Source organism: Pan troglodytes, chromosome 13 (genome assembly GCF_028858775.2).
Source record: "Pan troglodytes isolate AG18354 chromosome 13, NHGRI_mPanTro3-v2.0_pri, whole genome shotgun sequence".
Lineage (NCBI taxonomy): Eukaryota > Metazoa > Chordata > Mammalia > Primates > Hominidae > Pan > Pan troglodytes.
Genome location: NC_072411.2, coordinates 140,011,553 through 140,024,506, shown reverse-complemented (window position 1 = coordinate 140,024,506; position 12,954 = coordinate 140,011,553). Strand labels below are relative to the sequence as shown.

Below are 12,954 nucleotides of genomic sequence, written 5' to 3'. Positions count from 1 at the left end.
CTGCAGCTGAGGGCCCTGACTGTTACAAGGAAAACTAACAAACAGAAAGGACATCCACACCAAAACCCCATCTGTACGTCACCATCATCAAAGACCAAAGGTAGATAAAACTACAAAGATGGGGAGAAACCAGAGCAGAAAAGCTGAAAATTCTAAAAATCAGAGCGCCTCTTGTCCTCCAAAGGAATGCAGCTCCTCGCCAGCAATGGAACAGAGCTGGACAGAGAATGACTTTGATGAGTTGAGAGAAGATGGCTTCAGACGATCAGTAAAAACAAACTTCTCTGAGCTAAAGGAGGATGTTCGAACTCATCACAAAGAAGCTAAAAACCTTGAAAAAAGATTAGATGAATGGCTAACTAGAATAAACAGTGTAGAGAAGTCCTTAAATGATCTGACGGTAAGGCACAAGAACTACGGATGCATGCACAAGCTTCAGTAGCCGATTTGATCAAGTGGAAGAAAGGGTATCAGTGATTGAAGATCAAATGAATGAAATGAAGTGAGAAGAGAAGTTTAGAGAAAAAAGAGTAAAAAGAAATGAACAAAGCCTCCAAGAAATATGGGACTATGTGAAAAGACCAAATCTACATCTGATTGGTGTACCTGAAAGTGATGGGGAGAATGGAACCAAGTTGGAAAACACTCTTCAGGATATTATCCAGGAGAACTTCCCCAACCTAGCGAGGCAGGTCAACACTCAAATTCAGGAAATACAAAGAACGCCACAAAAATACTCCTCAAGAAGAGCAACTCCAAGACACATAATTGTCAGACTCACCAAAGTTGAAATGAAGGAAAAAATGTTAAGGGCAGCCAGAAAGAAAGGTCAGGTTACCCACAAAGGGAAGCCCATGAGATTAACAGCAGATCTCTTGGCAGAAACTCTACAAGCCAGAAGAGAGTCGGGGCCAACATTCAACATTCTTAAAGAAAAGAATTTTCAACCCAGAATTTCATATCCAGCCAAACTAAGCTTCATATGTGAAGGAGAAATAAAATCCTTTACAGACAAACAAATGCTGAGAGATTCTGTCACCACCAGGCCTGCCTTACAGGAGCTCCTGAAGGAAGAACTAAACATGGAAAGGAACAACCGGTACCAGCCGTGGCAAAAACATGCCAAATTGTAAAGACCATCAATGCTAGGAAGAAACTGCATCAACTAATGAGCAAAATAACCAGCTAACATCATAATGACAGGACAAAATTCACACATAACAATATTAACCTTAAATGTAAATGGGCTAAATTCTCCAATTAAAAGACACAGACTGGCAAATTGGATAAAGAGTCAAGACCCAGCAGTGTGCTGTATTCAGGAGACCCAACTCACGTGCAGAGACACACATAGGCTCAAAATAAAGGGACGGAGGAAGATCTACCAAGCAAATGGAAAACAAAAAAAAGCAAGGGTTGCGATCCTAGTGTCTGATAAAACAGACTTTAAACCAACAAAGATCAAAAGAGACCAAGAAGGCCATTACATAATGGTAAAGGGATCAATTCAACAAGAAGAGCTAACTATCCTAAATATATATGCACCCAATACAGGAGCATCCAGATTCATAAAGCAAGTCCTTAGAGACCTACAAAGAGACTTAGACTCCCACACAATAATAATGGGAGACTTTAACACCCCACTGTCAACATTAGACAGATCAACGAGACAGAAAGTTAACAAGGATATCCAGGAATTAAACTCAGCTCTGCACCAAGCGGACCTAATAGACATCTACAGAACTCTCCACCCCAAATCAACAGAATATACATTCTTCTCAGCACTACATCACACTTATTCCAAAATTGACCACATACTTGGAAGTAAAGCACTCCTCAGCAAATGTAAAAGAACAGAAATTAAAACAAACTGTCTCTCAGACCACAGTGCAATCAAACTAGAACTCATGATTAAGAAACTCACTCAAAACCGCTCAACTACACGGAAACTGAACAACCTGCTCCTGAATAACTACTGGGTACATAACGAAATGAAGGCAGAAATAAAGATGTTCTTTGAAACCAATGAGAACAAAGACACAACATACCAGAATCTCTGGGACATATTTAAAGCAGTGTGTAGAGGGAAATTTATAGCACTAAATGCCCATAAGAGAAAGCAGGAAAGATCTAAAATTGACACCTAACATCATAATTAAAAGAACTAGAGAAGCAAGAGCAAACACATTCAAAAGCTAGCAGAAGGCAAGAAATAACTAAGATCAGAGCAGAACCGAAGGAGATAGAGACACAAAAAAACCCTTCAAAAAATCAATGAATCCAGGAGCTGGTTTTTTGAAAAGATCAACAAAATTGATAGACCACTAGCAAGACTAATGAAGAAGAAAAGAGAGAAGAATCAAATAGATGCAATAAAAAATGATAAAGGGGATATCACCACTGATCCCATAGAAATACAAACTACCATCAGAGAATACTATAAACACCTCTACAGAAATAAACTAGAAAATCTAGAAGAAATGGATAAATTCCTGGACACATACACCCTCCCAAGACTAAGCCAGGAAGTTGAATCCCTGAATAGACCAATAACAGGTTCTGAAATTGAGGCAATAATTAATAGCCTGACAACCAAAAAAAGTCCAGGACCAGACGGATTCACAAGCCGAATTCTACCAGAGGTACAAAGAGGAGCTGGTACTATTCCTTCTGAAACTATTCCAATCAATAGAAAAAGAGGGAATCCTCCCTAATTCATTTTATGGGCCAATATCATCCTGATACCAAAGCCTGGCAGAGACAAAACAAAAAAAGAGAATTTTAGACCAATATCCCTGATAAACATTGATGCAAAAATCCTCAACAAAATATTGGCAAAGCGAATCCAGTAGCACATCAAAAAGCTTATCCACCACGATCAAGTTGGCTTCATCCCTGGGATGCAAGGCTGGTTCAACATAAGCAAATCAATAAACGTAATCCATCATATAAACAGAACCAAAGACAAAAACCACATGATTATCTCGATAGATGCAGAAAAGGCCTTTGACAAAATTCAACAGCCCTTCATACTAAAAACTCTCAATAAACTAGGTATTGATGGGATGTATCTCAAAATAATAAGAGCTATTTATGACAAACCCACAGCCAATATCATACTGCATGGGCAAAAACTGGAAGCATTCCCTTTGAAAACTGGCACAAGACAGGGATGCCGTCTCTCACCACTCCTATTCAACATAGTGTTGGAAGTTCTGGCCAGGGCAATCATGCAAAAGACAGAAATAAAGGGTATTCAGTTAGGAAAAGAGGAAGTCAAATTGTCCCTGTTTGCAGATGACATGATTGTATATTTAGGAAACCCCATCGTCTCAGCCCAAAATCTCCTTAAGCTGATAAACAACTTCAGCAAAGTCTCAGGATACAAAATCAACATGCAAAAATCACAAGCATTCCTATACACCAATAACAGACAGAGAGCCAAATCATGAGTGAACTCCCACTCACAATTGCTTCAAAGAGAATAAAATACCTAGGAATCCAACTTACAAGGGATGTGAGGGACCTCTTCAAGAACTACAAACCATGCTCAACGAAATAAAAGAGGACACAAACAAATGGAAGAACATTCCATGCTCATGGATAGGAAGAATAAATATTGTGAAAATGGCCATACTGCCCAAGATAATTTATAGATTCAATGCCATGCCCATCAAGCTACCAATGACTTTCTTCACAGAATTGGAAAAAACTACTTTAAAGTTCATATGGAACCAAAAAAGAGCCCGCATTGCCAAGACAGTCCTAAGCCAAAAGAACAAAGCTGGAGGCATCACACTACCTGACTTCAAACTATACTACAAGGCCACAGTAACCAAAACAGCATGGTACTGGTACCAAAACAGAGATGTAGACCAATGGAACAGAATAGAGCCCTCGGAAATACTACCACACATCTACAACCATCTAATCTTTGACAAACCTGACAAAAAGAAGAAATGGGGAAAGGATTCCCTATTTAATAAATGGTGCTGGGAAAACTGGCTAGTCATATGTAGAAAGCTGAAACTGGATCCCTTCCTTACACCTTATACAAAAATTAATTCAAGATGGATTAAACACTTAAATGTCAGACCTAAAACCATAAAAACCCTAGAAGAAAACCTAGGCAATACCATTCAGGACATAGGCACGGGCAAGGACTTCATGACTAAAACACCAAAAACAATGGCAACAAAAGCCAAATTTGACAAATGGGATCTAACGTAACTAAAGAGCTTCTGCACAGCAAAAGAAACTACCATCAGAATGAACAGGCAACCTACAGAGTGGGAGAAAATTTTTACAATCTACCCATCTGACAAAGGGCTAATATCCAGAATCTACAAAGAACTTAAACAAATTTACAAGAAAAAATCGAACAACCCCCATCACAAAGTGGGCAAAGGATATGAACAGACACTTCTCAAAAGAAGACATTTATGCAGCCAACAGGCACATGAAAAAATGTTCATCATCACTGGCCATCAGAGAAATGCAAATCAAAACCACAATGAGATACCTTCTCACACCAGTTAGAATGGCAATCATTAACAAGTCAGGAAACAACAGGTGCTAGAGAGGATGTGGAGAAATAGGAACGCTTTTACACTGTTGGTGGGACTGTAAACTAGTTCAACCATTGTGGAAGACAGTGTGACGATTCCTCAAGGATCTAGAACTAGAAATACCATTTGACCCAGCCATCCCATTACTGGGCATATACCCAAAGGATTATAAATCACGTTGCTATAAAGACATATGCACATGTACGTTTATTGCGGCACTATTCACAATAGCAAAGACTTGGAACCAACCCAAATGTCCATCAATGATAGACTGGATTAGGAAAATGTGGCACATATACACCATGGAATACTATGCAGCCATAAAAAAGGATGAGTTCGTGTCCTTTGTAGGGACACGGATGAAGCTGGAAACCATAATTCTGAGCAAACTATTGCAAGGACAGAAAACCAAACACCGCATGTTCTCACTCATAGGTGGGAACTGAACAATGAGAACACTTGGACACAGGGTGGGGAACATCACACACCGGGGCCTGTCGTGGGGTAGGGGGAGGGGAGAAGGATAGCATTAAGAGATATACCTAATGTAAATGACGAGTTAACGGGTGCAGCACACCAACATGGCACATGTATACATATGTAAGAAACCTGCACGTTGTGCACACGTACCCTAGAACTTAAAGTATAAAAAAAAAGAGTGGTATGGCACTATTCACAACAGGCAAGATATGAAGTTAAACTAAGTGTCCAACAACAGATGAATCGATAAATACAATGTGGTATATATACACAGTGGAATACTATTCGGCCATAAAAAAGAATGAATCCTGTCATTTGTGGCAATGGATGGAACTAGCAGACATTATGTTAAGTGAAATAAGCCAGGAACAGAAAGTTAAACACTGTATGTTCTTACTCATGTGGAAGCTAAAGAAAAGTTGATATCATAGAAATAAAAGGTAGAACAAAGGATACTAAAGACTGGGAAGGGGAAGATAGGGAGAGATTTGTTTAAGGATACAAAATCACAGCTACATAGGAGGAATGAGTTCTAGCTTTCTGTACCACTATAGGATGGCTATAGTTAACAATAATATATAATTTCACATAGCTACAAGTGGGATATTGAATGTTCCCAAGACAAACAAATGATAAATGTTTGAGATGATAAATATGCTAACTACTCTGATTTGATTAAAATGCATTATGTATATGAAAACATTACTACGTGCCCCATGAATATGTACAACTACTATCTGGCAATTAAAATAAATAAAATAAATAAAGAATATTTGTTATTCTGGAAAAACAAAAAAGAAAATGCCACTGAACCTGAAGAAAGCATTAAATTCACAGTGGTACTAAAGATTAGATGCCTTTATTAAATATAAATACATCAAATATAAACGTTAAAGGGCTAATTTTTAGTCAAGTAAAACCAACTACACATTGAATGCTATAAACATTTCAGACATTTAAAGAAAATGCAGACTTAAATGTTAATCTTACTATTAATAAAAATGCAACTTAAATATTATATTACTTTTAAAAAGTAAGCAATTAAAGAACTATCTATTCTATATTTCTATCAGATAAGGCATAAAATTAGCCTTTGAAAATTGTTCTAACAATACAACAAAACTTTTCACAAAATGAATGCAAGCACTATAGGGAACATTGGAATTTAAGTACTTTACCAAAGCACATACAAGTTTACCCTTCCCAGGGAAGGCTAACACACCTGAATGTTTTATACTGAAGTCATAAAAATGCATGAAATGTATCATGACAGTAATTTAATTATCTTGGAAGCCTGAAAGCATACACATTCCAAAATGTTGTATGATACTGAATGTATCTATACAGTTTGTTTATCTGTTATCCTATAATCCAATGTAAGAGTCTTAAGACAAAGTTCAGGTAAATTACATTTTTTATGTATGGAAATCATTTCACAAACATTGATGTAACAACAAACCTCCTTCTTGGTCAATACATTTTAAAAGTGACTTAATAAAGGTTTTTAAAATGGACAAGACGATTTCTTTAGATCACAAATATGCATCTTAATGTTCTAAGTAACAAAATTGAAATAAAAAAATTTAAAGACTTATTAAAATTATATTTTAACTTTAAATATATAGAGAAGATCTTAATATTGTATAGACAACTGTTGCTAGATTTTAAAGGAGGGATATAAAGTAGAATATTTTAACAGCTTAGCCCATTTATAGAGCCTATTTAATTACATCATCTTGTTATTACTACTTTTTCCTAAGTGCTGTAGAACATTCTCTGAAGGAGGAAACACACTTTCCAAGGAAGTTCTAGAATCAAAGAAAGGAGAAATCAACAATGATTGTTGAGTATCTTTTGTTAAGTACATTCCTAGACACTTGATTGTTTCTAATGGTACTAGAATATCTTTTAACAAATTTCATTTTTCTTACATCATGGATAGTGAGATTGCAATTAATTTTTGTGTCATGTCTTTGTATCTAGCAATCATTTTAACTCTAATATTTCTTTCACATGCCTCTCATTTTATTTTAATAAAGAAAAATAAGATATTTTATTTTAAACTTCTGTTTTAGTTTCAGGGGCATATGTGCAGGTTCGTTATATCGATATAGATAAATTACATGTTGCGGGGTTTAGTGTATAGATTATTTCATCATCCAGGTAATAAGCATGGTACCAGATAGGTAGTGTTTTGATCCTCACCCTCCTCCTACCGTCTAACGTTAAGTAGGCTGCAGTGTCTGCTGTTCCCTTCTTTGTCCATGTGTACTCAAAGTTTAGCTGCCATTTATAAGTAAGAACACGCGGTATTTGGTTTTCTGTTCCTGCATTAGTTTGCTTAGGATAACGGCCTCTAGCTCCATCCATACTGCTGCAAAGCACATCATCTCATTCTTTTTTATGGCTGCATAGTACTCCATGGTGTATACATACACTTATCTTTATCCAGTCTACCACGGATGGGCATTTAGGTTGATTTCATGTCTCTGCTATTGTGAATAGTGCTGTGATAAATATGCACATGCATGTGTCTTTATGGTACAATGATTTACATTCCTTTGGGCATATACTCAACAATGGGATTGCTGGCCCGAATGGTAGTTCTGTTTTAAGTTCTTTGAGAAATCACCAAACTGCTTTCCACAATGACTGAACTAATTTACATTCCCACCAACAGTGCATAGGCATTCCCTTTTCTCTACAACCTTGTTAGCATCTGTTATTTTTTGACTTTATTTAGTAATAGCCATTCTGGGTGGTATAAGATGGTATCTTGTGGTTTTGACTTGCATTTCTCCAATGATTAGTGATACTGAGCATTTTTTCATATGCTTGTTGGCCATGTGAATGTATTCTTTTGAGACAAATGTCTGTTCATGTCCTTCACCCATTTTTTAATGGGGTTATTTTTTTCTTGTTAATTTAAGTTCCTTACAGATTCTGGATATTAGACCTTTGTCAGATACATAGTTTGCAAATATTTTCTCATATTCTGTGGGTTATCTGTTTACTCTGTTGATAGTTTCTTTTGCTGTGCACAAGCTCTTTAGTTTAATTAGGTCCCATTTGTCAATTTTTTTGTTGTAATTGCTTTTGGCATCTTCATCATGAAATCTTGGCCAGAATGTAATTGTCCTACTGTCCAGAATGGTAATTCTTAGGTTTTCTTCAAGGGTTTTTATAAGTTTTAGGCTGTACACTTAAGTCTTTAATCCATGTTGAGTTGATTTTTGTATATGGTATAAGGAAGGGGTCTAGTTTCAGTCTTCTGCATATGGCTAACCAGTTATCCCAGCACCATTTATTGAATAGGGAGTCCTTTCTCCATTGCTTGTTTTTGTTGACTTCGTTGAAGATCAGATTGTTACAAGTGTGCATTATTTTCTGAGTTTTCTATTCTGTTCCATTGGTCTATGTGCCGTGTGCCCTTTTTTTTTTTTTTTTTTTTTTTTTGAGATAGAGTCTTGCTCTATCACCCAGACTGGAGTGCAGCGGTGTAATCTCAGCTCACTGAAACTTCTGCCTCCCAGGCTCAAGGGATCCTTCACTTCAGCCTCCTGAGTAGCTAGGACTATAGGTATGTGCTATCATGCTCGGCTAATTTTCGTATTTTTTGTGGAGATGGGGTTTCACCATGTTGCCCAGGCTGGTTTTGAATTCCTGGCCTCAAGTGATTTGCCTTCCTCCCAAAGTGTTGGGATTACTGGCGTGAGCCACCCCCTCCCCAGCCTATTCTGGGTATTAACCCCTTATCAGATATATGATTTATAAATATTTTCTCATTCTATGGGCTGCCTTTTCACTCTTTTGATAGTGTCCTTTGATGTTCAAGTTCTTGATTTTGATGAAGTCTAATATATGTATCTTCTTTTGTTGTCCATGCTTTTGTTGTCATATCCAAATCAGTGCTAAATCCAATACTGCAAAAGTTTTCCACCGTTTTCTTCTAAGAGTTTTATAATTTTAACTCTTATGTTTAAGTTGTTGATTCATTTTAGTTGATTTTTCGATATGGTGTAAGGTAAAGGTCCAACTTCACTTTCTGCATGCTTTTGAAAATTGTTCTTTTAGGGGCCGGGCGCAGTGGCTCATGCCTGTAATCCTAGCACTTTGGGAGGCCAAGGTGGGCGGATCACAAGGTCAAGAGATCGAGACCATCCTGGCCAACATGGTGAAACCCCGTCTCTACTAAAAACACAAAAATTAGATGGACGTGTTGGCGCGTGACTGTAGTCTCAGCTACTTGGGAGGCTGAGGCAGAATCGCTTGAACCTGGGAGGTGGAGGTTGCAAGTGAGCTGAGATCACGCCATTGTACTCCAGCCTGGGCGACTGAGTGACTCCGTCTCAAAACAAAAAACAAAAACAAACAAACCCCTCCCCACACCCAAAAAAAGAAAATTGTTCTTTTAGTAGTTGCCCCCAGATTTACAACATGGATTCGTTGTTCTGATATCAACTGGCACATATGTAGAAAAAGAGTTAAAGTAGCAGGCCTGAGACTGCCATCCTTAGAAAGACCTGCTTGCAAGGTTGGCCCCTGGCTGGTATCTAGGAACTTGGGATTTTGGGGTGGGGGTTCCCACCATTTCCAGAAATGATGAGTGCCTCACTATACTAAAACTGCTATACAAACAATGTGATTTATGTTGAATTGCTGCTCCCTGACAGCCTGGAGCTACAGTATGTGCTAGGCAGAGGGCAACTACATGACCATCCCCCAGTAAAATCCTTGGGCACTGAGTCTTTAATGAGCTTCCCTGGTAGACAACATTTTATAGGTGTCACAATTCACTGAAATTAAGCACATCTTGTGTGATTCCACTGGAAAAGGACTTTTGGAACCCTGTTTCCTCCAGACTTCACCTTATGTACCTTTTCCCTTTGCTGATTTTGCTTCATATTTTGTTGCTGTAATAAATCATAGCCATGAATACATCTATATACTGAGTAATGTGAGTCCTCCTAGCATATAATGAAGCTTAATGAAGCTTGGGGTGGTCTTGAGTACCCCCAACACAGAACATCTTACTCTCTTCCCAAACTGCAAGGTGTTTAGTAAGAATACTTAATCCCCTCTCAACTTATGTATTAGTATTTTCATGTATTTTAATTATATTAGAACCTATAAAACATCATTATTTTTGTTTTCTACAGTCAATATTGATTGAGACCTACCACATATTTAATCTTCATTGATCTTCATGTCTCCTGTACCTCTGACCTTTCATTTAAAATCACTTTTTTCCCCAGAGAACATTCTGGTATTTTTCTTTAGAGTAGGGCTTCTTCTAAAGTAACAAATTATCTTAGTTTTTTAATTTGCATGATAATTAGTTATTTTACATTTATTTTTGAAGGCTCTCTTCCTGGGTCTAGAGCTTTGGGCTTGGAGAATTGTTTGGTGACTTCTGTTGAGAGTCAGCTGTGAATCTAACTGTTGCACTCTTAAGGTAAACTTTCTCCCTCCAGCTGCTTTATAGTTCTTATAGGCTTTAATTTTTCAAGCAGTTTTTCTCTGATGTACTCATGTCATGCTGAAGGCTGGAGTGGCTGTGGCAACTTCTTAAAATAAGACAACAATGAAGTTTGCTGCATCAATTGACTCCTTCATTCACAAAAGATTTCTCTGTAGCTTGAGATTCTGTATGATAGCATTTTACCCAGAGTAGGACTTCTTTCAAAATTGGAGTCAATTTCCTTAAACTTTTTTTTTAAACACCCTCAAACTTTGCCACTGCTTTGTCACCTAAGTTTATGTACTATTCCAAATCCTCTGTTGTTATTTCAGCAATGTTCACAGCATGTTCACCAGTAGTAGACTGCATCTCAAGAAAGCATTTTCTGGGCTGGGCACAGTGGCTCACACCTGTAATTCCAGCACTTTGGGAGGCTGAGTGGGAGAATTGCTTGAGGCCAGAAGTTTGAGACCAGCCTGGGAAAAATAACAAGATCCCATCTCTACAAAAATAACAAATAATAAAAAAAGAAAGCACTTTCTTTGCTTATCCACAATAAGGAACTTCTCATCTATTCAAATTTTATCATGAGGTTGCAGCAATTCAGTCACATCTTCAGGCTCCACTTCTAATTTGAATTGTCTTGCTATGTCTACCACATCAGCAGTTACTTTCTCCACTGAAGTCTTGAACCCCTTAAAGTCATCCATGAGTTGCATTCAACTTCTTCCAAACTCTTGTGAATATTGATATTTTTACCTCCTCTCATGAATAATAAATATTCTTAATGGCATCTAGAATGGTGACTCGTTTCCATAAAGTTTTCAATTTACTTTGTCCAGATCCATTAGAGAATCAGCTATGACAGCTATAACCTTATGAAATGTATTTCTTAAATATTTAAGACTTGAGTCAAAATTACTCCTTGATCCATAGGCTGCAGAATGGATGTTGTGTTAGCAGGCATAAAAAAAAACCCATTAATTTCCTTCTACATCTCCATCAGAGTTCTTGGTGACTAAGTGCATTGTCAATGAGCAATAGTATTTTGAAAGAAATATATTTTTTTTCTGAGTAGTAGGTCTCAATGGTGAGCTTAAAAGATTCAGTAAACCAGCCTGGGTAACATGGTAAGACCCAACCTCTAAAACAAACAAACAAACAAAATTATCCTGGCATGGTGGTATGTGCCTCTAATCCCAGCTACTGAGGGAGGCTGAGTCAGGAGGACTGCTTGAGTCCAGGGATTCAGTAAACTATGCTGCAGGCTGGGCTCAGTGGCTCATGCCTGTAATCCCTAGCACTTTGGGAGGCTAAAGTGGGAGAATTGCTTAAGGCCAGGAATATGAGACCAGCCTGGGCAACATAGGTGAGACCCTGTCTCTACAAAAGGTTTAATTTTTTTTTTTTTTTTTTTTGAGACGGAGTCTCGCTCTGTCGCCAGGCTGTAGTGCAGTGGCGCAATCTCAGCTCACTGCAACCTCTGCCTCCCAGGTTCAAGTGATTCTCTTGCCTCAGCCTCCCGAATAGCTGGGACTATAGGTGCACGCCACCACGCCCAGCTAATTTTTGTATTTTTAGTAGAGACGGGGTTTCACCATGTTGGCCAGGATGGTCTCGATCTCTTGACCTTGTGATCCACCCGCCTCGGCCTCCCAAAGTGCTGGGATTACAGGCGTGAGCCACTGTGCCTGGCTGAAAGGTTGAAATTTAAAAAGAAAGTAGTAGGGTATGGTGGCGTGCACCTACTGTAGTTCTAGCACTTAGGAGACTGAGGCAGGAGGATCTTTTGAGTCCAGGAGTTTAGGGTTGCAGTGAGCTATGATTGTGTCACTGCACTCCAGCCTAGGTGATAGCAAGACCCTATCTCTAAAAAAAGAACAAAACCCAAAAAACCTCCATGCTATAAACAGATGTGTTGTCATCCAGGCTTTGTTGTTCCATTCACAGAGTGGAGGCAGAGTAGATTTAGTGTAATTCCTAAGGGCCCTTGAATTTTCAGAACGGTAAATGAGCATCAGCTTGAACTTAAAGTCAACAGCTGCATTAGCCCCTAACAAGAGAGCGTGCCTGTCCTTTGAAGCTAGGAATTGACTTTTCCTCTCAAGCTGTGAAAGTCCCAGATGGCATCTTCTTTCAGTAGATGGCTGTTTCTTCTACACTGAAAATCTGCTGTTTAGCGTGGCTACCGTCATCAATTATCTAACTTAGATCTTCTGGGCATCTTGCTACAGCTTCTACATCAGCATTTGCTGCTTCACATTGCACTTTTGTTAGAAAGACGACTTCTTAGAATGATACATTGGACTTTGGGGACTGAGGGAAAGGGTGGGAGTGGGGTGAAGGATAGAAGACTGTATGTTGGGTATAGTGTACACTGCTCAGGGCTTGGGCGATGGGTGCACCAAAATCTCAGGAAAAAAAAAAAAAGATGGCTTATTTCTT

At 38.3% G+C, this 12,954-nt stretch overlaps 1 protein-coding gene across 1 annotated transcript in view; it reads right to left on the bottom strand.

Annotated features, from left to right (window-relative positions):
- Positions 1-5,891: 5,891 nt before the first annotated feature.
- RBM44 (RNA binding motif protein 44) overlaps positions 5,892-12,954 on the bottom strand; it is a 47,046-nt gene continuing 39,983 nt past the window's right edge. The window contains exon 16 of the mRNA XM_054679610.2: positions 5,892-6,856. The gene's annotated coding sequence lies outside the window, so the exon portion shown is untranslated. The remainder of the gene's footprint in view (positions 6,857-12,954) is intronic.